The sequence below is a fragment of the Petaurus breviceps genome, unplaced genomic scaffold, assembly GCF_028583685.1.
Source record: "Petaurus breviceps papuanus isolate PSGF00001 unplaced genomic scaffold, PetGlider_PUasm1.0 175, whole genome shotgun sequence".
Taxonomy (NCBI): Eukaryota; Metazoa; Chordata; class Mammalia; order Diprotodontia; family Petauridae; genus Petaurus; species Petaurus breviceps.
This window is the reverse complement of record NW_027185764.1, coordinates 54,947,449-54,970,742: the sequence shown is the minus strand read 5'-3', so window position 1 is coordinate 54,970,742 and position 23,294 is coordinate 54,947,449. Positions and strand designations below refer to the sequence as shown.

Here is a 23,294-nt window from a genome sequence, read left to right as displayed (position 1 = left end):
ACACACACACACACACACACACACACACACACACACACACACACACCCCTGCCTTGGCTTTTTAAATTCAATGTGAACTTAGTGATACATCAGTGACAGTGACAGTCACTCTTTTAAGACAGCTAAGCTTTACCACCTCCACTTCCATTTCTTTGACATCTACCTAAAAATGAAAGTAAAAACACCAGAGAAGGGAGAAAAAGGTACCTTGCAAAAGGCCGCCAGAACCATTCATATCCAGAGTTAAAACCCAAGGAAGTGTTGGGAATTGCTTTTGATGCCTTAAGGTCATATTTGAAAGACATTTTATAAAGTCATCTGAGAAATCATTCATTTATCTTAAACCTCCTGAATGTCCCCAGAATTGGACTCAGATATCTGCTAGGTCTATCTATTAGACAAAAGTTATTGTAAATATTATCAAGGCAAAACCACTAGTATGATAAATTGTGCTAAGGAGAAGGAAAATCTATAGACATGAGTGAACTCAACGGATTAAAGACATCATCCAGAAAACGAATGTTCATAGAAAGCATTAATGCACAAATTAACAATGCTGTCAAAATGATAATGTTGGACCATGTGACTATGGGCAAGAGAAACATCACTTTTCTGGTTTGGCCTCCTCAGTCCCACAGATGCATGTATGCTGTGGCTTAACTGACTCTGAGACTGGGAATCTCCCACCTCCAACAGCTCTTTTACTGTGTCACTGTTAGAATTTAGTTTGCTGGGGTAATGGAAAGCAAAGTAGTACTCTGCTGCTTATTTCAGCTATTCAAGTGCCTTTGAGCCTCGCCTTTGATTGTGTCAAGTCTTTGTTGGAAACGGTATATACATTTGTATTCCCCTTAATAGACCTAAGGGAGTTTGGAGACCTTTCCTGCCCTTAATAGGCCTAACATCATCATAGGGAGCCCATGGTGGGAGGAGCTTACCAACAGAGCAGAACAGGAAGGAGCAGAGCAGAGAAAAACTGGAGCATAGCTGGGACCAAGCAGAACTAAGGGGGAGAATGCTTGTGATTTTGGCACTCTGTAGCACTCTCTGTTGATCTGTCAGACAAAAGCATCCTGTTTGTTGTTTCTATACAAAAGTCCTGAAAGAGGGCTTTACTGCTGTTTACAGAAGTCCTAAAAGAGGGCTTTACTGTTGTTTACAGAAATCCTGGGACTTTATTATTGATTTGTATTGGATTTCTCAGACAGAAGCCTTGTCTGTTGATGTGTATTACTTTGTTAGCCAGAAAGTGATTTGAGATGATAGTGCCGGCAATGTGTGTAAATATGGTTATAGCTCTGTTAAGCATGGTCTTCCTAGAAACAGAAACTTCAAAGAGCTGTCCCCATAAGCTGAGGCATGAAACAGGAGCAGAGAGCTGCCAATGTCTGCAGGCACGTGGTAAGTGTGAATAAGCTACAGCACATTACAATCAAGGAGTTACAAAGGAAAACTGGGACAAAGTGTCATGAAAGAGGTGTGTGTGTATGTGTGTGAGTGTTTTGTTACAAGAAGACAGCAGGGGGTAACATATAACAAGCCTCTATGCTCCACTGATGTGGTAGCAGCAATATCCTAACCCCTGCTCTAAGCAAGTTAGGCAAAGTTTTCCTTCAAAAGTACTGAGAACATCTTCATGTCTTGGTTTGCACAGGTGAATGAAGGTTCATTCTATTAACACCACTTTCTCACTCCTGGGTATAAAACAGCCAAAAGGAGTTTTAGAAAATGTAATGTTTGACTGATGGAAAATAAATGGGCAACTCAAAGAAGGGAGTTTCATTTAGCTGAATCAACTCAAGGTAAACTCAGTGCTACACTTCTGTAATTACTAAGTTTTGGGGGTTTTGTTTTATTTTGTTTTTTTGTTAACTTTTGAATGATCTCTAAGTATCCCATTTTGTTCTGTTATTAAACCAAATTTTCTGAAAAATTGGTCCAAGTCAGACCCAGATCAGAAAAATTGGTATTCTCATGATTAGCCAATTAATCCACAAGCACATATTAAGAACTTATTCTGTGTCAAGCACTGTGCTAAACTCTGGGCATACAAATGCAAAGAATGAAAAAAAAATCTCTGCTTTTAGGAAAAGGTCTGGACATTTTTAACCATGCATGCTAAGTGGACCCCACTGTGGTGAACTTATGGGAAGACACAGACCAGAATTTCACAAGATGACAAGTATGGATGAATTATGAGCTACATCTCTGAGAGAATGCCCCTAGCGGCAAGGTCACAGATCCATTAAATATTTGAGAGAAATTAAGAAAATTCACTTCAACTGAAAGCTCCTAGAGGTTGTCAAATTCAAAAAGACAGGTCTATGATAATATACAAGGTCCTATTTCCAATTACTGTAAACCATAAAGACTTATGATGTAAAATTATTTTCAGTCTAATAAGCATCTATTAAAAACTTACTATTTGCAAAATCCTAGGGATACAGATATTTGAGATATAAATAAAGACAATACGACAGTCACTGCCTTCAAGGAACTTATATTCATATGGAGGAAACATGGCTAAAAAACTAAATAGATACAAGATACATCCATCTATCAATCTATCTCTCTATCCATCTATCTTGGAAGGGGATCTGAAAGGGGAAAACACTAGCAAATGGGAGAGACCTAGAAAGGTTACCTGTAGGGGGTAAGATTTTATCAGAATCCAGAATGAAGCCAGAGATACTAGGATTCAGGGATAAGGAAGTAGGGCATTCTAGGAATGGGAGAAGGCTGGTACAAAGACAGAAATGATTGATAAAATGTTTTAATTGAGGAACTGTGAGTAGGCCAGTATAACTGAAATATAGACTATGTGGAGAGAAGTAAAATAATGAAAGTCAGAAATGGTCCAACCTTTTTTTTTAAATAGGAGGAATGAATTTTATTTAATTCAAGTTTAATTCATTTAATTCAAGTATTTCATTGGTATTAAATTAACTTAGGAAATTTTGACATTTAATAATGGCTTCATCACATTTGACCTTCACAACCCTGAAAGATAAGTTCTGTAACTATCCTGCTTCCTGTCCCATACCCTTGTTCCCCCTACACATTTTGCAGATCAGGAAATTAAAATTCAGAGAAATTATATGACTTGTCCATGATTACTCATGCTCATAATGAAAGCCCTTTTGTTCAATATGAATCATCTGTGTGGTTCTGTTAAAAAGAGGGTCAATTGGGGGGTAGAAACATCCCCAATGTTTTCTGGTACTCCCCCACACATAAATCTTGAGGTTTTTCTCCCCAAGGAGCAGTCTTCCAAATCTGAAACTCCCACCTGCATGACTTCCAAATATTTTTCCAGTTGGATTATTTTCTGACCTTGTTTTTCCACTTCAGCTATGTTTTTTGCACCTCTGCAATGATTCTGTTTTTTGGCCATGTCCACTGAATTTTTTAAAATTCTCTTCATTATCCATCTTGGAAAGTTTTTTCCATGATTGCTTCTAGAGATTCCTTAATTACATTCAATTCTTCCTTGAATTCTTCCTGAGGTTTCTTTGCTCCCATTAAACTATTTATTTAATTCCTTGTGATGTTTTTTGGTGGTAGGAAGAAAGGATATATATGAATTTTTCCTTTTATTCTGTTATCCACTTAAGTGCATCTCTATTTATTACCTTATTCTTCATGCAACTTTTGATAGTGTTGTTGCATTTCTGATATTTCCCCCTTTTGTTTCTCTTACTCTGTAATTTTTTTTAAAAACTACCAGTTTTTCATGGGTTTGACAATTTTCTTTTTTGTAAGCTTTAATTTTCTTGTAAAAATTTGTGGTAATTTTGTTTTCAGCATGTCTGTTACTATTTGGGGGGTAGATCACTAGTAGTGTGGTTTCTTTGCAACCTCTCTCATTCCATTGTCCGTATTTTTTAATTTTTCATGTATTTTTAATCTCCAGTATTCCTCAGAGGGGGCCCTCTGGGAATGAAGAGTCAATGTGGGCTAATGGAAGGATCATAGGACTTGGAGTCAGTAGACACTTGGTTTTTAACTCTGCCTCTGACACTGATTTTTGTGTGAACATGGTCAAGTTATTTCATCTCTCTCACCTCAGTTTCCTCCTCTATTATAAAAAAAAGTACCATAGTTGACTGCAGAAATCTGAAAACACTATCTGTCAAACTATTCACCCAAGATACACAGATTTGGGATATTTTCCCTTAAGGGCTAGTCACTGAACAAAGAAATAATCTGAAAAGTGGTAAAAAATCTTTCCAGAAAGGGGTAAGGTTTTCACTCTGCAGATGCTTTCAACATAGATAATGATCATTTTCTTTATTCCTAGTATTCCAAGAAGAAGGGCAGATGCACAGATAGGAGTACATGTTCCTGGTCCATTACACAATACCAAGTCTGGCTTCAGTCAAAAAGTCAGAGAAAGGGAGAAACACAGCATACAAGGTTGTATACACCAAAGATCTCCAAGCCTACTAGACCTCCTGACTCCTTAGAATGGGATGATAGTGTACAAGGATTCAGTCTCAACTCTCTTCTATTGAAACAAATGTATTTTAACAATATTCACCTTAATGGTATCAGCAAGGACATAATGCCTCGGATTATAGTCTTTGGACAAGCTCCCAAGCAGTCTAAGAATATCTGTGGTGTGCCCACTGGACCCAGCCATCACCAGCACCCTGGGGTGCTATATCCTGTATCCTGTAGTCTGTAGGCCCTCTTTTCAGAAGCAAAACACCAGCTTTAGCAGCAGAAGTATGAAAGCAGCAACACCCCCCCACAGCAATCAGGAAGAGGAAGAAATTCACAGTAGCTAAGAGGCATCACCCAAGTTCTAAACAGTTTTAAATTAAAATCTGAGGACTCATATTTGCCTGGGGAGGAGGAGGGGGACAACAAGGGGGTAATAAATAGCCATTGGAGCTCAATGGTGACTTGGTCAGACAAATGATTTTTTTTAAATAACTTTTTTGGCACCATGGTGTAGAATGAATCAGAGAGAGGAGAAACTGAAGGGAGGAAGACCACTTAGAAAGGTTTTGCAGTTCAAGTGAGAAATGGTAAGGCCTTGAACTAAATTGGTGGCCATATGAATAGGTATGTCCATAAGGGATGAGGTAAAGGTTATAAACAAGATTGGGCAATGGATTAGACATATGGGGTGAGTAAAAGAAGAGTCAAGGATGAAACTAGAGTGTTTGGGTGACTTGGAGCATGACAGTGTCCTAGACGGTAATAGGAGGATTTGGAAGAGGAAAGTGTTTGGAAGAAAATATAAATTCTGTCTTTAAAATTTGAAATTTATACGTCCATGGGACACCCAGTTCAAGGTATCCAAGAGGCAGTTGGTGATGTGTAAAAGTAGTTTGGGAGAGAGAAAATAAGGCTAGATAAATAAAACTGGAAACTTTGAATCATGAATATACATAAATGACCTACTTACAGAAATACTTCTGACATTTTACCAACAGAAAAAAAAGCAAAAGAAAAAAGACAATCTTCTGAAGGCCCTTTTTAAGTTTATGCAAATGCATAAACTGTAGTCGCATGCCTAAGTGTTGAGATATTGTTATAGTCGTGAAAATTGTATACAATCTCACACATAACATATTGACTCCCTCAGAAAGCAAAGCTTTTCTTACTCTGAATAGGGAGAGAATCAGGAAAGAGGACTTCATTGATCTCCTAAATCTTACTCAGCTATCTCTGACGAGGCTTCACAGGGAACTAACGTGATCTATGAAGAAGTGAAACAGTATATGAAAATATCAATATTTCAAATACAATTAATCACCACAAATGTGTCAGTAAAGCCCAAGGTCATCTTCAACTGGCAATATTAAAGAAATAGATCATTGAAATAAAGGAAGAAGTATAATTTAGTTGAGCATGACTACTGAAACTTCTTTGACTATTTCTGAGCCAAATTTTGGAAAGCAAGAAATGAGGTGCATGAAAATATTGTGATTTATGATAAAAAGAATCCTATTGACCTAAAGAAAATGTTATTACAATTTTCAGCCACTTCAATTTCACCAGTTGAAATTATGTTCAAAGAACATCTTTAACCTTTTAAAATGTCAGAGTTGCTTTTTAATGAGAGATTTTCATCTCATCATATCACCAAAACCTTTTTTTTGTTGTTGTTTTAACGCTACATGCAGTTTCCCACCTATCACTAGATCAAAGAAGACTTTCAAAAATTGGAGCTGTTTTGTGGTAGAGGTGAGAGAGTAATGTGAAATGATTTATTTTTTCTATATTCCCTCCCAAACTTTTGAATACTGAATTTATGGCATTTTAAATAGTGGTTTGATAGTAATGGTATCTAAAAGTAGGACTAAAGGAAGTGGATTTATCCAAGAAATGAGAAGAGGAGGTACAAGTGTTAAGCAGTGAGGATCCCTCAGCTGGCAGCAAGATTTAAAAAAAAAATTGTTGCTTTGTAGTGTCTACCCTTTTTTTTCTTATCAAAGATAAAGAATATGTTATATTTTGCAACTTGAGACTGGATTATACAGGATTACACACGCCAATAGGAAACTTGAAGGAGTTGGGAATAGAGAATTCAGCTGATAGCAACAGAGATGACAGAGTGCTGAACGAGAGCAGTGGGAAGAGATGTGTCATCGCTTCTGACACTCAGGATGAAGGAGAGAAGGAAAGACAATGCTGGTGGTCACTAAATCCACAATCTCTAGGAAGGGGAGAGAGAAGATTTCAGTGGGTGGCCTTCTCATGCAAAAAGTCTCTGCACCTTAGTCTAAGCAAAAGGGTGAAATCAGAAGAGAGGGTGGTGGTCAAAGAACCACCCCACCCAAAGCAATCCTTGTAGGAGGAGATAGGCATGGTCTGGGAGCACTGTGTTCTGCTCCCTTTCTAAGAGGGGGAATATATATATATATACATATATACACTAGACTTCTTCTTTATTCCTTGTGACCAGGATGACATATTGTATCATTTTGTTGTTCAGTCATTTTTCAGTCATATCCAACTCTCCACAACCCCTTTTGGGTTTTTCTTGGCAAAGATACTAAAATGTCATTTCCTTCTCCAATTAATTTTATAGTTGAAAAAAGGCAAACAGGATTGAGTGACTTTCCCAGGTTCACACAGTTATTAAGGACAGATTTGAACTCAAGAAGATAAGTCTTCCTTACTCCAGGCTCAGCAATTTATCCACTGTACTATCTAGCTGCCCCTATATTATATTATAACAGAAATTAATTGGATGACTACCATGCACCTTCCCATACTGTATTTGAATTCCTGTGTTAGTTCATCTTAATAACCCTCAAAATTAGAATACTGTCCTTGAACACCAGCTCCAATAGCTGTTATTTTTTGATGTGAAAAATAAAATTGCCTACTTAGGTGGCAACTTATTGTCTTTAGCCAAACTTCCATGTTTTCGTGATCTGCCTTCTTAACAAGACATGTGCTTGTTGATACTTTAATAATAACAGCTAATATTTATATGATATTTACTATGAGCCAGGCACTGTACTAAGTATTTATAAATTATTATCTCATTTGATCTTCATTACAACCCTTGGAGGTAGGTAGTATTATTAATCCTACTTTATAGATGAGGAAACTGAGGTCAACAGAGGTAAAATAATTGTTCAGGCTCTCATAGCTAATGAGTGTCTAAGCTTGCATTTGAACTCAGGCCTTTTTGATTCTAGGCCCTGTAATGCCATGCACAGAAGCTTTCCAGAAGAACTGCTACTGTGAACAGCTTTTTTAAGGTTCTGATTACTCAATATAGTGATCACTCTATTCCATAACAAAAGCAAAACATCCACGGAAAATCAAGGTATAGCATTCATAATATTACAACTTTTCACAGAAAATCATAATATAATATTCACAACATAGTTTCAAAGTAAAATAGTCACTCTTAAGTTAACTTAATTAGTCACTTAGTAGTCTCAAATACAGTAGTCAAAGTCTTCCACTCATGGGGCAAAGTCTTGATTAACTCAATCAGTCACTTATCAGTAACAATATCTCAAAGTACTCAAAGTACAATCAGTCACTTATTCAGCAGTCTTACTTTGTATCATACACAAAACCCTCCACCCCTTAGGTCACTAGTAAACTATAATTCCATAATTACTCAGTACCCAAGGAGAGGTCTTTTCATCTTGACTTGGGGCCTGTTCTCAGATTTCCTGGATCCCCTTCCATGGTCCCAGATTCTACCTGGATTCACTAGACTGTCACCTGGGTTCAATGGCAGACAGCTCCCAGTTCCTTGACCAGCTCTTTGGGCAGGTCCTTCTCCACACTGGCATTCACAGGGTCTGGTCCATGTCATCTCCTTCACCATTTCTGCTCTAAGGAATTCAAGGCTCAACCAAGCCACAAACAAAGTCTCAACATGCCAGTCATGCTTCAGTCACCTGGGCTCCTGGCTCCTGGGCTCCTGAGCTCCTGGGCTCCGGGCTCCTGGGGTCCGGGCTCCTGGGCTCCTGGGCTCCTGGCTCCTGGCTCTGGCTTCCTGGCTCTGGGTTCTGGGCTCCTGGGCTCCTGGCTCCAGTCTCTGGGCTCCTGTTCACAAGAAGCTCCACCACCACAAATTCTCAGGACTTAGTTCTCCATTCTTCTGTAGCTTTTCTGCCACCAGATCTTTGTCTCAAGGAAATTCTGACTTTGCCTCTCTGGGGCTTTTCTTATATACACGGCATTAGCTACTTCCTTCAGCCAACCCCTTCCTATTATGTCAGTAACAGGAGACAGGAGTTCATACATTCTGTTTCCCCAACAGAAGCTTGATCAGTTACTAAGTGCTAAGTACCTACTACTTTTACCAACACAACGGAATCTTCAAATTCAAAATTACATTACCATTACAGCCCAAGGCTCAACCTACCGTGCCGTCTGATTGCTGATACCAACTGTCAGCTTGCTTGCACTTTCAGTATATCTCTGTACATACAGTAGATCTGTCTTGTTGCTGTGTCTTTGATCACCCATTCAGGTGCTCTATTCCCCTCAACCTCCTCCCAACTTCCCTATTATTGCCAAAGGGATCACCCTCTTCCTATCACCCAGCATGTCACAACCATGATGTCATCCTCAACTTCTCTCTCTCATTCATCACACATATTCAAGCCATTACCAAAGTTTGTTATTCCTACCTTCACAAAATCTCTCATGCAGTGAATAAAACCCCTGAGAGACAGTTTCCAGGTAATTAATAATTAATTTATTAACTAACTAATAATCAATAAAATGATGGTCAGTGGTTTCTCTTGGTAACCAAATATGTCAAGAGAGACATTGAAACATCTTAACTGTGTACCTTCTGATAGGAATTCCCCTGACAAATGAAACTCAAATCTGACTGGTGAATATTTAATGAGGAGATAAGCTAAACGTCTTTAGCTCTTCCTGCCAAAAAAGTGGCTGGATCATTAGACTCCGCAGCCTCCAGGAATCTGGGCAGAAGAAGGAATGTCCATATGGAACTCTCTGGCTAGTTTTCTCCTTCATAAGCTGGCTTGCTCTAAACTCTAATTGAGGTGATGAAAAAAAAGGGGTTTCTTCCCCCTCAGTAGCAGCTCACCCAGCCTGGATTCTGTTTATGCTCTGAACTGAAATTAGGTTCCTTAACTAGGTGAGGTACTATCCAACCTAGTTAAGGAGCATGTGCCTTGGGATCTAGGAGTAATCTTATCACTCAGTCACACCTTTCAGAGACTGGCTGACATTTTCTAGACTGGGGTATTAACAGAAATAGGAGGAAAAGGATGGATCACACATTAAAAATTAGTTATTAATATAATAGTATAATATTAATTTCTCTCACTCACATAGCTCCTCTTCACTACACAGACACAAAACTAATTAAACCCTTATCAGTTCTTACTAAGATTATTGCAATAAACATCTAGCTAGTGCCCACTCTAATCCATTTTTTACTCAGGGACCAAGGTAATTTTTCTAGTATAAGGTTGGTCATGTTCATTGCCTGTTCAATATGTTTCAGTGACCCCTAGGATGAAAAATAAAATTCTTTGTTGGCATTCAAAGCTTTTTAGCTCTTTCATACCTTTATAATCTTTACACTTTACTATCCAGTGAACATTCAACATTCTTGCAGTACTGGCCTGCTTAGAGTACTTTGATTACAACACCCCATTGCTTGTCTCCAGGTTTTTGCACTAGCTGGCCTCTACTCCTAGAATTCTCTATCCTCTTGTCTCTGCCTCTTGGTTTCTTTGACCTCCTTAAAGACTCAGTTCAAGTGTAACCTACTCTAGGAGGCCTTTCTTGCCCTTCCTCCCCAGCAGCTGCTAATGGATTACCCTTTTGAAATATTTTTCATCTGCTCCACTGGTGCTGATTCTATTCCAGTTGAGATTTACAAGGTAGGAGGTCCATTGCTCATACAAAAGCTGACTGAACTTTTCGCGGTTATATGGAAAAATGAGTTTATCTGCCAGAAGTTCATGGATGCCTCCATTGTCCATCTCTATGAAGGTAAAGAAAATAGATTGTCCTGTGACAATCACAGGAGAGGGAGTCTCTCTCTCAGTCATTGCTGGAAAGATTCTTGCCAGGATCCTCCTTAATAGACTGATCCTTCACCTGGAAGATGGTCATCTACCTGAGAGCCATTGTTGTCAAATGCTTTCAATGAGGATGAACATGGCATCAAGCTCAGCTACTGAACTGATGGTTAAGTTCTTCAATTTGAAAAGGCTATAAGTCAAAACCAAAGAGGAGGAAATGTTGGTGTATGATTTTCTGTTTGCAGATGATTGTGCACTCAATGCAGTCTCTCAAGTTGAGATTCAACAAAGTATGGATCAGTTCTCTGATGCTTGTGCTAATTTTGGCCTAACAATTAACACCAAGAAAACACAGGTGTTGCATCAGCCACCACCACACCATCCATACTTGGAACCATCAATTACAGCAAATGGAGAAGTTTCAAATGCTGTGGATAAGTTCACTTATGTGACTAAATGAGAAAGTACACTTGGTAGTGTAATTCCCAGGGATGTACACATTGATAATGAGGTTGATGCACACATTGCCAGAGCTAGCTCAATGTTTGGGAGGCTCCAAAGAAAAATATGGGAGAGAAGAGGCATTAGATTACTACCTACCTGAAGGTCCACAGAACCATTGTCCTGACCTCATTGTTGTATGCCTGTGAAACCTGAACAGTCTACCAGTGCCATGCCAAAAAACTGAATTGCTTCCATTTGAATTGTGTTAGGAAGATTCTGAAGATCACCTGGCAGGATAAGGTATCAGACACTGAGGCTCTTACTCAAACTAAACTGCCAAACATTCAAACTTTTCTTCAAAGAGCACAAGTCCCATGGGCTGGCCACATTGTTCTAATGCAAAATGTACGCTTCCAAAAAGACTGGTTTATGGAGAACTCACACAGGGCAAGCATTCACGTGGTGGTCAGAGGAAGTGAAAGAAGGACACTCTCAAGGTGTCTCTCAAGAACTTTGGAATTGATTGTGTGACATGGGACACACTGACACAGGACCTTTCAGCATGGTGTGCCCACATCAGAGAAGGCGCTATGCTCTATGAGCAATGCAGAATTGAAGCAGCTCAAAGGAAATTCAGGATGAGCAAATTTGGAGAATCCACCCCAAATGTTCACACAGACTATTTGTGCCTGACCTGTGGTAGAGCATCCCGAGCTTGTATTGTTTTGATCAGCCACAGCTGGACACACTGAAACTTGACTTCAGCATACTGGTGTCATTCTGGTACTCTTTGTGAATGAAAGACAACTACACACCAACCAACCTACTTGTTTACCTGTTGTTTCCCTCATTAGAAATGTAAGTTCCTTGAAGGCAGGGCCTGTATTTTCATTTTATTTGTATCCTCAATGTTCAGTATCATATCTGACAAATAAGAAGAACTTAATCAATGATTGTTAATGTGACTTTTGTCTTCCTAATTACATTCTGTAACATCTTCTATCACCATTGGAATGACTACCACAATTCATCCCATAGTATCCTAATTATAGTTCTGAAACTTTTGAAATTTGTTTTCAGAAAATCTAGGAAGTGTGTTGTTAGGGGAGGCATTGGTAACACTATCCTATTTGCCCAGATTTCATTTTGGAACAAAATAAAGCACTTGTAAGGCATTGGACAGAACAAAAGGAGGTTTACTCAATTCTAACAAAGCAAGGATATACAAGAATACAATGGAATTTAACTTCTAAAGAAGTGGTCCCCCTGTTTCAAATAGAGAAATGTGACTATTCAACAGGGAAGAGTGTACTTACTCATGTGATCTTCAAACATCCACCATGTCAGATTTGTCTTAAATCCATAAGGGTGGGAATTTAGGTGACCAGGAAGATGCATCTAGGGAGGCATGGATCAATCACATTGGGGGATAGCTATTTTTTTCCTTTTAGAGAAAACTAATACCAGTTGCAGGGAAATAGAGGGAAATACACATGTAACATGTGCAGATTTTCTCTACCTGTTGCTGATCAATCATGTGGAAATTCTAGAAGCCTGCTTTTTTGCCATTTGCAACTCAATGGCTGCAAGGAAAAATGACGAATAACTATTCCTCATTGCTAATTGACCACTGAACTGAAGTTTATCGGATATAAAAAAGGGAACTTGAGGCAGCTAAGTGGTTCAGTGCGTAGTGCATGGGCCCTGAAGTTGGGAGGATCTGAGTTCAAATCTAGCCTCAGACACTTGACACATTTACTAACTGTGTGACCTTGGGCCAGACACTTAACTTCAATTGCCCTGCCTTCCCCCCTCCAAAAAAAAAGTGAACTAGTTTTCTCTCCAACTCTGTCTTCCTTTCAGATTTTAAAACATATGGACTGCTTCCATTTGTATTCTAAGTGGGGGAAGGGCTATTACTCTTAACTCACTACAAGTTTTCATGTAGCTGTGAACTCATGTCTTGCCTTTGGAGCTCTCTTTCTTTTGTGTTTCCTTTCCTTGAATAGATAACTTTTTTTAAGTCTAAAGGTCAAAGAGTTCTATTAGAACAGCAACAGCATAATCCATCAGCATAGTGGTGGCAGCAGAAGCACTGATTAGAGAAATTATTTGCAGTTTCAGGTGTAGTCAGCTTGGGATGACAGAAAGGGAAGCTTCATCAGAGAGAGTAGTCACCAGAAAAAAAAAATCAACTCAAAGTTGGTTGGTTGGTTGGACAGTTCAATGACAAGGTGAAATCTGAGGTACCTAATGATCAATATCACAAAATTAGTTTATATTCTGATGAATGTTAAATATAAGCCCCCCCTGCCCCATCAATACTATCAATAGTTTTAATTTGTTAAATTCTGTTATGATCCTTCTTTTGATGTGTGCTCATTCTTTTTCTTAGCACATCTTTTTAAGCATTTGTGTAGGAATATATTACCTGCTCTATATCCAGTTTATGTTGTACATTATCTATCTCTTTATTCCCCTCTTTGGGAACTGAAGACTTAAGTTATAACTTTTTTTCAAATAAAATTGGCATTTTCACTGAGATTGTCTTTGTCTGAATGAGCCAATGAGTATGAAAATGGAGATCTTAATCTCCATTGTTAAAATTCAGAGCTCCCCAAGACTGAATTCTGTTCACAAAACATAGGCTACAATACAGAGAGAACTGTGTGTTCTGACCACAGTGGCCTCAGTTGAGTAGTCTCTTGTAATGGGAATGTAAATTTAAAGATCTTCCCTGCCCCTAGGCTAAAGTGCACCAGGAGCCTGGGGTAGGAGGCTTGCTTTTCAGTAGATACTTTTTGATTGGCCAGTGGGTCCAAAAGGTTGTTACATTATCTGAGCCAGAAGAAGGCTATATAAGCCCTGATGTGAGGCTTTGTTTTGGGGCTCACTTTGAGAAATGTTATGTGATTTGATCAGATGAAACTCTGGAAAGCTGTTGTCCAGAGCCCCCTCCCTCCCCTTTGAAACCCAGATGTCAAAACCCAGATGTTGATTTGGTATGAATGTAATGGTTGGACAGTTTGGAAATCTGTCTACTTGATATGTTTCTCTGACTTGATAATTCTGTCTGTGTATTCTGAAATTCAGGGTGCTAATCTTTTTCCCCTAAACTAGGTAAACGATACATGTTTGATTGATTAAAGTAAGCTTGTTAACCTATTTTGAGTTGCTTTCCTTTAACAAAGCAGATCTAAGAACCTTTGTTGGCAGCAAACCCTGAGGACGCTTGGGGTGCTTGCTGCTACATCTCTAAAGGTTAGACATGTTAAACTACAGTATTCTTTTTCTAACCTCTCTGACCCCCTCTTAAAGTAAATGGCCATTAACCCTCAAAGTTTCCCGTAATTTCTACCCCAACAATAATTCCTCCTCATTAGTGAGAATCAGTACCAGAACAGAATATCTTATTGTTTGATTTTTCCATCAACTGAACTTTGAAATTATCACTAATATAAGTCAAGAAACTATTAACTGTCTACTTCTCTGTGTGTGTGTGTATGCACTAAAGAAAGAGACAGAGAGAAACTGAGAAAGAAAATGATACAGAAAAGGTGGAGGAGGAAGGGGGGGAGGGAAAAGAGGAGAGGGAGAAGAGAGAGCTCCAGAAGATGTTGAGAGAAATGCATCCCATATAATGCTTCTGTGCCCAGGCTTGGGGTCTTTTTCCCAAGATACCTAATCCATTTCTTCTTTCTGTTCAGGTGATCTATGGTACACTCTAATGGGAAAAAAAATCATGTTTGTTTCCTTCACGATTGCCCTTCACCCTTTTAAATTCTCTCTGGTTCTTAGATTTCCTCATTTAAGAACTGAGATAGGATAGGAATCAGACATTTGATTTGATTGGCATAGAATGTTCTCAGTAAAGAACTTATTCCGTAAGTTCAAATCATTTATTTTTCTTTAACTTAAAGTCTTAGTGTTGCCTAGAGTCCTAGACTGCTGAAAGATTAACTTGCTGAGGACACATTGAGTGTACCTCAGTGGAAGGTCTTGACCCACGTCTTCCTAGCATCAAGTTCATGTCTCTTTCCACTAAGTCAGGCTACCACTTATATAAATATACTTTCTTAATATACCATGCTAATTCTTCCCCCTTTTCACTACTCTGTTTTTTCTGAGTAGGATATAATCATCTAACACCATATTCCAGTCTTAGCTTTCATAGTGCTATGTCTTAATGATACTTAACAGGTTAAATTTGTCTCCTTGCTCATTTTGCTTACTTTTTGACTAGACTTTGTGTATACCTATATAAACATTTTAGACCATAGCTTTCCCTATTGTCCCCCTTTTTGAATTTTATCTCCTAGAAACTTCTTGATAAGTCTAGTGCCAAAATTAGTGGGGATGCCTGATCTACTTAAGTACTACAACTCAGAACTCCCTAGCTCAAGTCATCCACCATCCTCGGGCTCCTTAATAGCAAAGATCACAAACATACTGCCATAAGCAGCTTGGCAATTTTTTTAAATCAACTAATTAGTCACATTTCCCTTTCTAATTTTCTAATCCCCCAATCAAAGCCTCAATTTAAAAATAACAACTTGGAGTTCAGAGAGACATTCCTTGGATTCCTTTGCCATCTTCAGAAAGATCTGCTTTCACTTAAAACAAATATAACAATCAGTCTCTCATCCATGGCAAATAAATATCACAGTCTCAATGTAAGTCACAATATAATTTCACTTACCTTCCATACTGGCTGACATTTCCAGGCTTCTTTGTACTTGTCATTAAGCACTTGGTTAAATTTTTTTGCTGTCAGTTTTCACTTCTTGACAATGTGACAACTCAACTTCCTTTTCTTAACAACTAACTTCGTCTTAGCCATCTTGAGTCTTTTTTTTTAAGGTCCTTATTTCATAATCCTACTTGATCCTCTGTAATCCTCTCTAGTACTTTTGTATGCTCTTTAATCCTACCTGATACCTGTTCCTTCTTTTCAATCTTCTTTTGCAGAACCCGGAAACAGAATCTAGACCATTTTCTGGGCCTGGAGATTCATATTTTCCTCAATTTCTCCTCTCAGATTCAATCTCTGGTCTTCTTCACTAGTCCAACCATCTCATCCACATAACTTGTACTATTTCCTTATTGTTTTGCTTAGTTCCTCTATTTATCCATTCTTTCTCTTTCAACCTTTTCCCATGGAAGCCAGAAGTCAAATAATACTGCAGATTGGAGTCAATTTGTAAAAGACTTTAAATGGTAAACCAAAGAGTTTGCATTTTATACAAGGAGCATCAAAGAGTCACTTAAAGTTGTTGGCAAGAAGTATGTCATAGTCAGATCTATGCTTTTAAGAAGTTGATATTGGCCTCTATGTTTAGGGTGGGATTGGAGAGAAAAACTGGGAATTCAATAAGGAGGATGTTACAATAGTGTACAGAAAAAGTAATAAGGGATGAATTAGGGTGATATGAGTAAAGGGGGAGAAGGATCTTCCTTCAGGAGGAAGGGTAGTCAATAGGGTCACATACAACAAGAAATTAAGAAGGATGAAGACTGAGAAAAGATGCAATGAAGAGATTGTGGATATCCTCAAAGAGGGCAGTTTCATTTGAGTGTTCAAATGAGAAACCAGATTAGAATGGGCAGTGAAGAGAGGTAAAGGAGGCAAGTGATACAGATAGTTCATAGCACATGAAATAGAAGGCTCTGTTTTGATTCTCTGCCCACAAAGCCTCTGTAATTCCTCAGTATCTCCCAAATGTTGCACCTACCGTGTTTCCCCGATAATAAGACCTATCCCAAAAATAAGCCCTCCCCTTACTGTGTAGGATTCCTCTAAAATAAGCCCTCCTCCGAAAATAAGCCCTATTGAGATTGCTACTGTAGTGAAGGTGATCCCCTGCGCTACACGCTACATTACAGTACCCTCTGTATGCACCATCCTCCCCCCCCTCCCCGGGTGAAACGCACGCCACGCTCCGAGCTGCATCCAATCAGAGCTGCAGCAGTGAGTGCGTCATCCTGTTCTTCCCCAGTGATTTGCTTGCTGGCGCCATTGAGAGCAGTGCCGTGGAGGAGAGCTGAGGCAGGACAACATAAAAACCCGGTATGTAAGCGGGAGTGAGGGGGCATGATGGAGGATAAAAAGGGCATGATGGAGGAAAAAAGAACTCAGGGGGCATGATGGAGTGAAAAGAAGGACTGATGGTCATAATTTTATTATTCTGTCTGTTTTGACCCCCAGACATGAGTACAAAAAGGAAGAGCTATACTGTCGAGTATAAGAAAGTGGGTTGATTTAATTCTGCCACTTATTATGCGAGGTAACCAAAGAGGTCTGATAGTCTGGGATTCAGCCAGCACTCACCACGCTAAAGAAATGAAGAACTTCCTTGCAGAGAGAAGAATAGATCAAGTAATGATTCCTGCAGGAATGACTGCCTATCTCCAGACCCTTGATATTGCAATAAACAAGCCATTCAAGGACCATTTGAGCATGGAAGTCAATGACTACATTGAAAATAGAATGGAAAGAAATCAGCGTGGAAACTTTGTGAAGCCCTGTCTGCAAGAAGTCGTGACTTGGGTGAAGAAGTCATGGGATAAAATTACTGACAGCTGTGTCGCCAAGGCACTACAAGCAGGTTACCTGGATAAGACATATTCATTTAAAGAGAGCTATATTGCTGGACATGACAGATTGGGTCCACTTCTTCTGAAGGAAATGGAGGCGCAAGACATCCAGGACAGAATTCAGGGTATGGACACTTATGACGATGTTGTTGAAGATGACATGATCATTATTGAATAAAGGTACATTTTTTTGTTCACATTTACCTGTTAATTAAAATTGCTGTCAATATTCATTAAAATAAGCCCTCCCCTGAAAATAAGCCCTCTGGTGTTTTTCTGTCCAAAAAAATTAATAAGACAGTGTCTTATTATCAGGGAAACATGGTAGTTCTCTCCCAGTGATTATCAATTTGGTCACTTCCATCTCCCCTTCCAAAACAAAAGCTTTCTGCAAGGATGCTTTCTGATACACTCCTGTATCAAGGAACCAATTGAATGTTATTCTAATGATTTGAGGACTTTTCTCAATGAGTGCTAGCTCACTTGTCTCATTGGTTATGGGAAAATGAGGTCAGATAGAAGTCATTCATTATTTGCAACCTCACCCTTCCATTATGCAAGCAGGTAATGTGTTGGTTTGTTTGTTTGTTTGGGGAGGGGGGGTATCTAATTCTTCACAAAATGTTAAGACCATATTCTGGAGAACCAATTGTTAAACATTTACTGACATAGCCCTTCCTATAAGGTTTCCATTAAGCAGATCAGCCTAGTCCTCTATAAAGTCTTCCTCAGGGGCACTGGAACTCTTCCATGAAATCATTCCTAATGTGTTTTTATCTTTTCTGTCCGTGACAATGTATATAAAACCAACAAACTAGCTATAGGAGATGTTTCTCTGCATCTTTCAGAGACCTTCTTACCATTTGGTTTACTTATGAAATGACTCTGTAGACCATTATGAAACTATGTTGGGTCTCTCCCCATTGTGGTTACATTGCTATTTGAGTTGATCTTTCATGGATAAACTCAACTTAAACTTCTATGGATAAACCCCATGGATATGTAATTGATGGTAGAAGAAACAACATTGACCAACATATACACTCAACAGGATTCAAGCATGTTTCTTTCTGGAAAAGATCTATTTGGGTTAAATGCAAAACCTATTTTTCAAATTCAAACCTTAGTTGTTGTGCTGAGTCATTATTCCCATTCATTGATGCTTTAGTTAACTTTGTTAATTTGTAACAAATGGAGGACTGAGAACTAATTTCCAAGTACTGTCCTCTATCTGGATTTTTTCAGATATCCTTAAATATGTGAATAACTAGGAATTCACAGAGAATATCCATAGTAGATTCTCCTGACTTTGTTCCCATATTTACTTTTCTATAGTCCCATAATTCCCTGATCTTTATGAAACTCATAACATCCTCCTTATAATTAAACCCAAATTCTATTCAGTATTTCCTTATGAATACCAGGCTTCAGAAATTGGCAATATTTTTCTAATACCATTCTCGGATATGCTCAGTATCCAAGTAATGCCATATTTGTGTGTGTAATTTGTGAGTAATTTGTCAGTAATGCCAAGATTTGCCTAAACATCAAAGATCAACTCCTCAAATGAATAATTTGATAAATTCCGACAATGCAAATTAAAAACAGTAATAATAGTGCCAGCTCCCATTAGCAATACATCATAGTAATTATAAAATTATTGACCTTTTCTTAGATATGGATCAGAACTAAGATTCTTGTAATGAGGATGCTTAAAATCACTAATACTTATAACAATTAAATAATAATACAAAGAACCTTGCTAAAAAGGAAGCCAAACAAAATCAATAATAACAATGAAAAAGCAAAATTTTAAATTAAAACAGTATTTAAACGTCAAAAATAGAAGAAAAAATTATTCTGCATGAGATTCCCAATTTTACTGAGTACCCTGACCTCACTTTTCCAAGTTGAGACTGGTTACATCTTTCCTCTAGGGTTCTAAGGGTACCTCTAAGGAGCTGGGGGTTTCTTTTGTCCAATGCTATCATCATGAGTCGTGATTCTGAACATTCTCTCTTACTCCCCTCACCCCTACCCCGACCACTTTTAGTAAGCAGTGACTATCCCCACAGTTCGATTTAACCAAATGACATTAATTTCCTTTTAAAAGGGATATTGATTTTGAAGGTAAGGCAAGAACAGGTATATAAAAATTAATCTCCAACACCTCAGGGGCATGTTCTCTCTGTCTCACCTTGGTTTCTAAGGAGAAAAAGATTAAACATAACATACACCCTACAGAGATTAGTCTCATCGAGTTTATATCCAAATGTGACATCAGTGCTCAATGAATTCCTGCCTGGGTCCTAAAGGACATTCATAGAGACTTTTTAAGTTAGGCCAGCTGCAAAATGTAGTATAGAATTAACTCTCAAACCTCCAGGGGCTCAATCTACTGACATCTCAAAAATAAAAAAGTTATAGTTTGCTCCATTATCCTTCACCTAACACACACACACACACACACACACACACACGCACACACACACGCACACACAGAACTGAGGCTTATATTCACAGGCCACTTGTTATCCTTGGATAGGAAGGGTCTAAGGTCTTCTCCCTTACTATGTGTATCTTTTCTTACCATAATGCCATCAGGCAGAAAAAAAGTCACATGTAAAGATAGGGTGGCTGAGCTGAGGTTGACTAGTGCTTTTGAGTCTCTCTCCCTTTCTCCTCTCTCCTTCTCACCCAGTTCTGGCTTTCTAGACATAGTCATTCAAAGAGCTTCTTCTCCATTACATGCTTGTAGGATTAGATCCAGAATGTATACACATGCTCTAAATCTATCCAAAGCACTTTCATTACATTGTCACAATGACTCTTTAAGAAGTGGGCTTCCCAGCCTTTTCCAGGCAGAAAAATACATTAGTAGCATTCTGTGCATGCATTTATACTTAAGGGATATTGATGGAAATAGGTCCACATATAGAGGACGTTTGTAGCCATGGAACATACATGTAGGGGAACCTAAGTAGAAAGGGAATACACTAGGAGAATTCACATGGTCAGAGGGATATTGGCATAGGAAACATAGCCAGGGATGACATATAGTCATTCTTTGAATTCAGTATACAATGCTCTTTAAGTTAGAGTGAGAAAATGACTTTCAACTCCTATAATTTCCTTGGTAAATCACTGCAAATCAGCTTCCTGGAGTTTCACTTCCAAAGGCTGAAAAGGAAAGGTAGAATTAGTATTTCTGATCCTCCCTTTATTCCAATACCATGTTCATAGCATTTCCAAGTGTTTGTTTTTACTGTTCCTGGAAATGTTTTAAAATCAAAAGCATGATTTACTGCCAACAAATCAATTGCACTAGAGTCATTGTGAGCATAATCAATGGCTAACATTGTGGCCTTTTGGATGTTAGAAGTTTCTCTAAAGCATGTAGGAAAAAACCCTGTGTCCCCAGTTTAATGATATTTTCCTTGAAATTCTGGAAAGAGGTTGATGTGGTACTGATTCCAAGGCAACACATAGATTAACTATGTTATAATATGTTGACAGAGTTCCTTTAGCCTTTCATCATCCCTGAAAATGCTTCCTTTGATGGCCTTACATGCCCACGGTTAACTGGAAAAAGGCAATGAAGCAGTTTATCTTTCTTATTACTTACGCTTTTTACCTGATTTGAAGCAATTTCCCTCCTTGCAGAGGGTTTCAGGTCAGGGAACATGGTTTCTTTTGATATCATTATTAACACATCAGAATGCTTACCTTCAAATTTTCTCCTTGACTCTCAGGTGTAAAAATGAGGGAAGTATTTGTATTAGCCATCCTGCTATCCCCTAGAGGTTCCCCTTTAAGTTTTGTGATTGCCTTCTTGATAGATCGCATTTTTAGTGTTCAGTAATCACACCTGGAAGATCAGAATTTGAGATTCTTCACTCTAACATTAACTCCTTTCTTCCTTTTTTCCTCTATTCCTTCCCCCTCAGCATTTGGATCAGGGCCTTATTGCTTAAATTTTAAAAAAATTTCCCTGGTAATTTAGCAACCGATTAAAATATGTGTACTACCCATCCTAGAGAATTGTGAAGAAATTACTTTGTAAATGTGTTTCATAAATACAACTATTTAAAAAATTGTCAAAGGATATCACTCAGATCCACCCTGACCTATGGAACCCCACTATTCTAAGTTTCAAATGTTTTTGTGAATCAGAATCTATTCTAAAACATAATCCGATGCCACCCACCTTCCTCCCCCGCCACTACCCCTAATGTGTTTATTTTCACACATCAGTTCCTTGGTCAGAGGATACACTTATTTAAAAACAAATGTATTTCATACCATAACATTCATACCATACCATAAATAAAAAAATCATAATTTCCCCTACAAACACTAAGCTCTCTTTTCCCCATATATAGCCTTAGTGGTAGAAGTAAAATTCAATATGGTCATGTGTGGGGCATACAAACATGGAAAAGACACGTGATCAAAATATACACAAGAAGAGTAACTCATTTCTCATATACAGCTCATGCTTTGGTAGTACTACTGATGGTTTCTGATTTTATCATTCTAATGCACTCTACAGGATCTGAATCTTGCCAAGGTTCTTTTCCATTTCTCCCCATCAGGTATTATATCTGAGCCCCAACAGGCATCCAACATTCCAAGTAGCTTCACAGTTACCTAAATACCTGTCCAATATAATATCCACAAGGAATGCTGCAAATAGTAAGCCTCTCCTCTGCCACTCTTAGAGAATCTAATGAGAGTAAGGATCTTTATTCCTAAAGTTTATTTTGACATTTCCTCGGGAAAGCTGAGTGCTTAACAAAGATTTTGTTTTTGTGGGAAAAGCAATAGATTTAGAAATCTGAGGATGCAGGTTCATAGTTTTGCTATTTGTTACTTGTGTAGATTTGGCCAAGTCATGTTACCTCTAAAGCCATCATTTTCCTTAAAATATGTAAATATATACATGCATGTGTATACACACACACACGTTAAAAATAAATGAGTGAACTAGATTGGACCTTTACTTTCTTAAGTCTCCTCCCTAGTATAACATTAGGAGATGTTTTCTTATCCAATTTTTTTCACTATATTTGTTTTATTGCATTGTTTAATCCATTCATATTTAAAGTTATATTTTCATCTATTTGTCTTACTAATTGTTTTTAATGAATGAAGTTTTTGTTTAATTTCTCTTCCTCTATAAAAAAGAATACTTTGTCTCTTCAGGTATTTTGCTTTATCCATTTTAAGGGAGCCCTATTCCCATAGGTACTCTTCCCTCCAACCTCAACACCCCTTCCATTTTCTACCTAGTTTTAGATTTTGCTTACTTTAACTTATTAGTACCCCTTCCTTTATTCTTTTTATCTATCTAAATCTTTTCTCTTTTTTTTCTTTCAGTTGAGTAGTCAGGAAGACCTGAGTTCAAATCCAGGTTATAGTATTTACCAGCAATATGATTCTAGGAAGGTCACTTAATCTCTGTCTGTTTCAGTTTCCTTAACTATAATATGTGGATAATCATAACATCTAACCCCAAAGGTAACTATAAAGTGCTTAACTCAGTGCCTTATACATAGTAGGCATTTAATAAATACTTGTTTCCTTTCTTCCTTTGTTTCTTCTTTTCTTTCTTCCTCATCTCACCTTCAAATTATTGTGTCTATTAGTTATTTATTTTAATTTCTGTGCCTTTTTCTAAAAAGAAGTATATTTTTCCCTTGTCCTCTTCATTAATTCTCTTCCTCTTCTGTCTATTCAAGTCTTTAGTTCTATAAT

At 38.1% G+C, this 23,294-nt stretch overlaps 1 long non-coding RNA gene and 1 pseudogene across 1 annotated transcript in view; both read right to left on the bottom strand.

Moving 5' to 3' along the window:
- LOC138159135 (uncharacterized) overlaps positions 1-21,374 on the bottom strand; it is a 41,064-nt gene extending 19,690 nt beyond the window's left edge. Inside the window, exon 1 of the long non-coding RNA XR_011167819.1 lies at positions 21,264-21,374. This is a non-coding gene — a long non-coding RNA (uncharacterized lncRNA). The remainder of the gene's footprint in view (positions 1-21,263) is intronic.
- LOC138158976 (UDP-N-acetylglucosamine transferase subunit ALG14 pseudogene) lies at positions 4,133-8,958 on the bottom strand (annotated as a pseudogene).
- Positions 21,375-23,294: the final 1,920 nt, after the last annotated feature.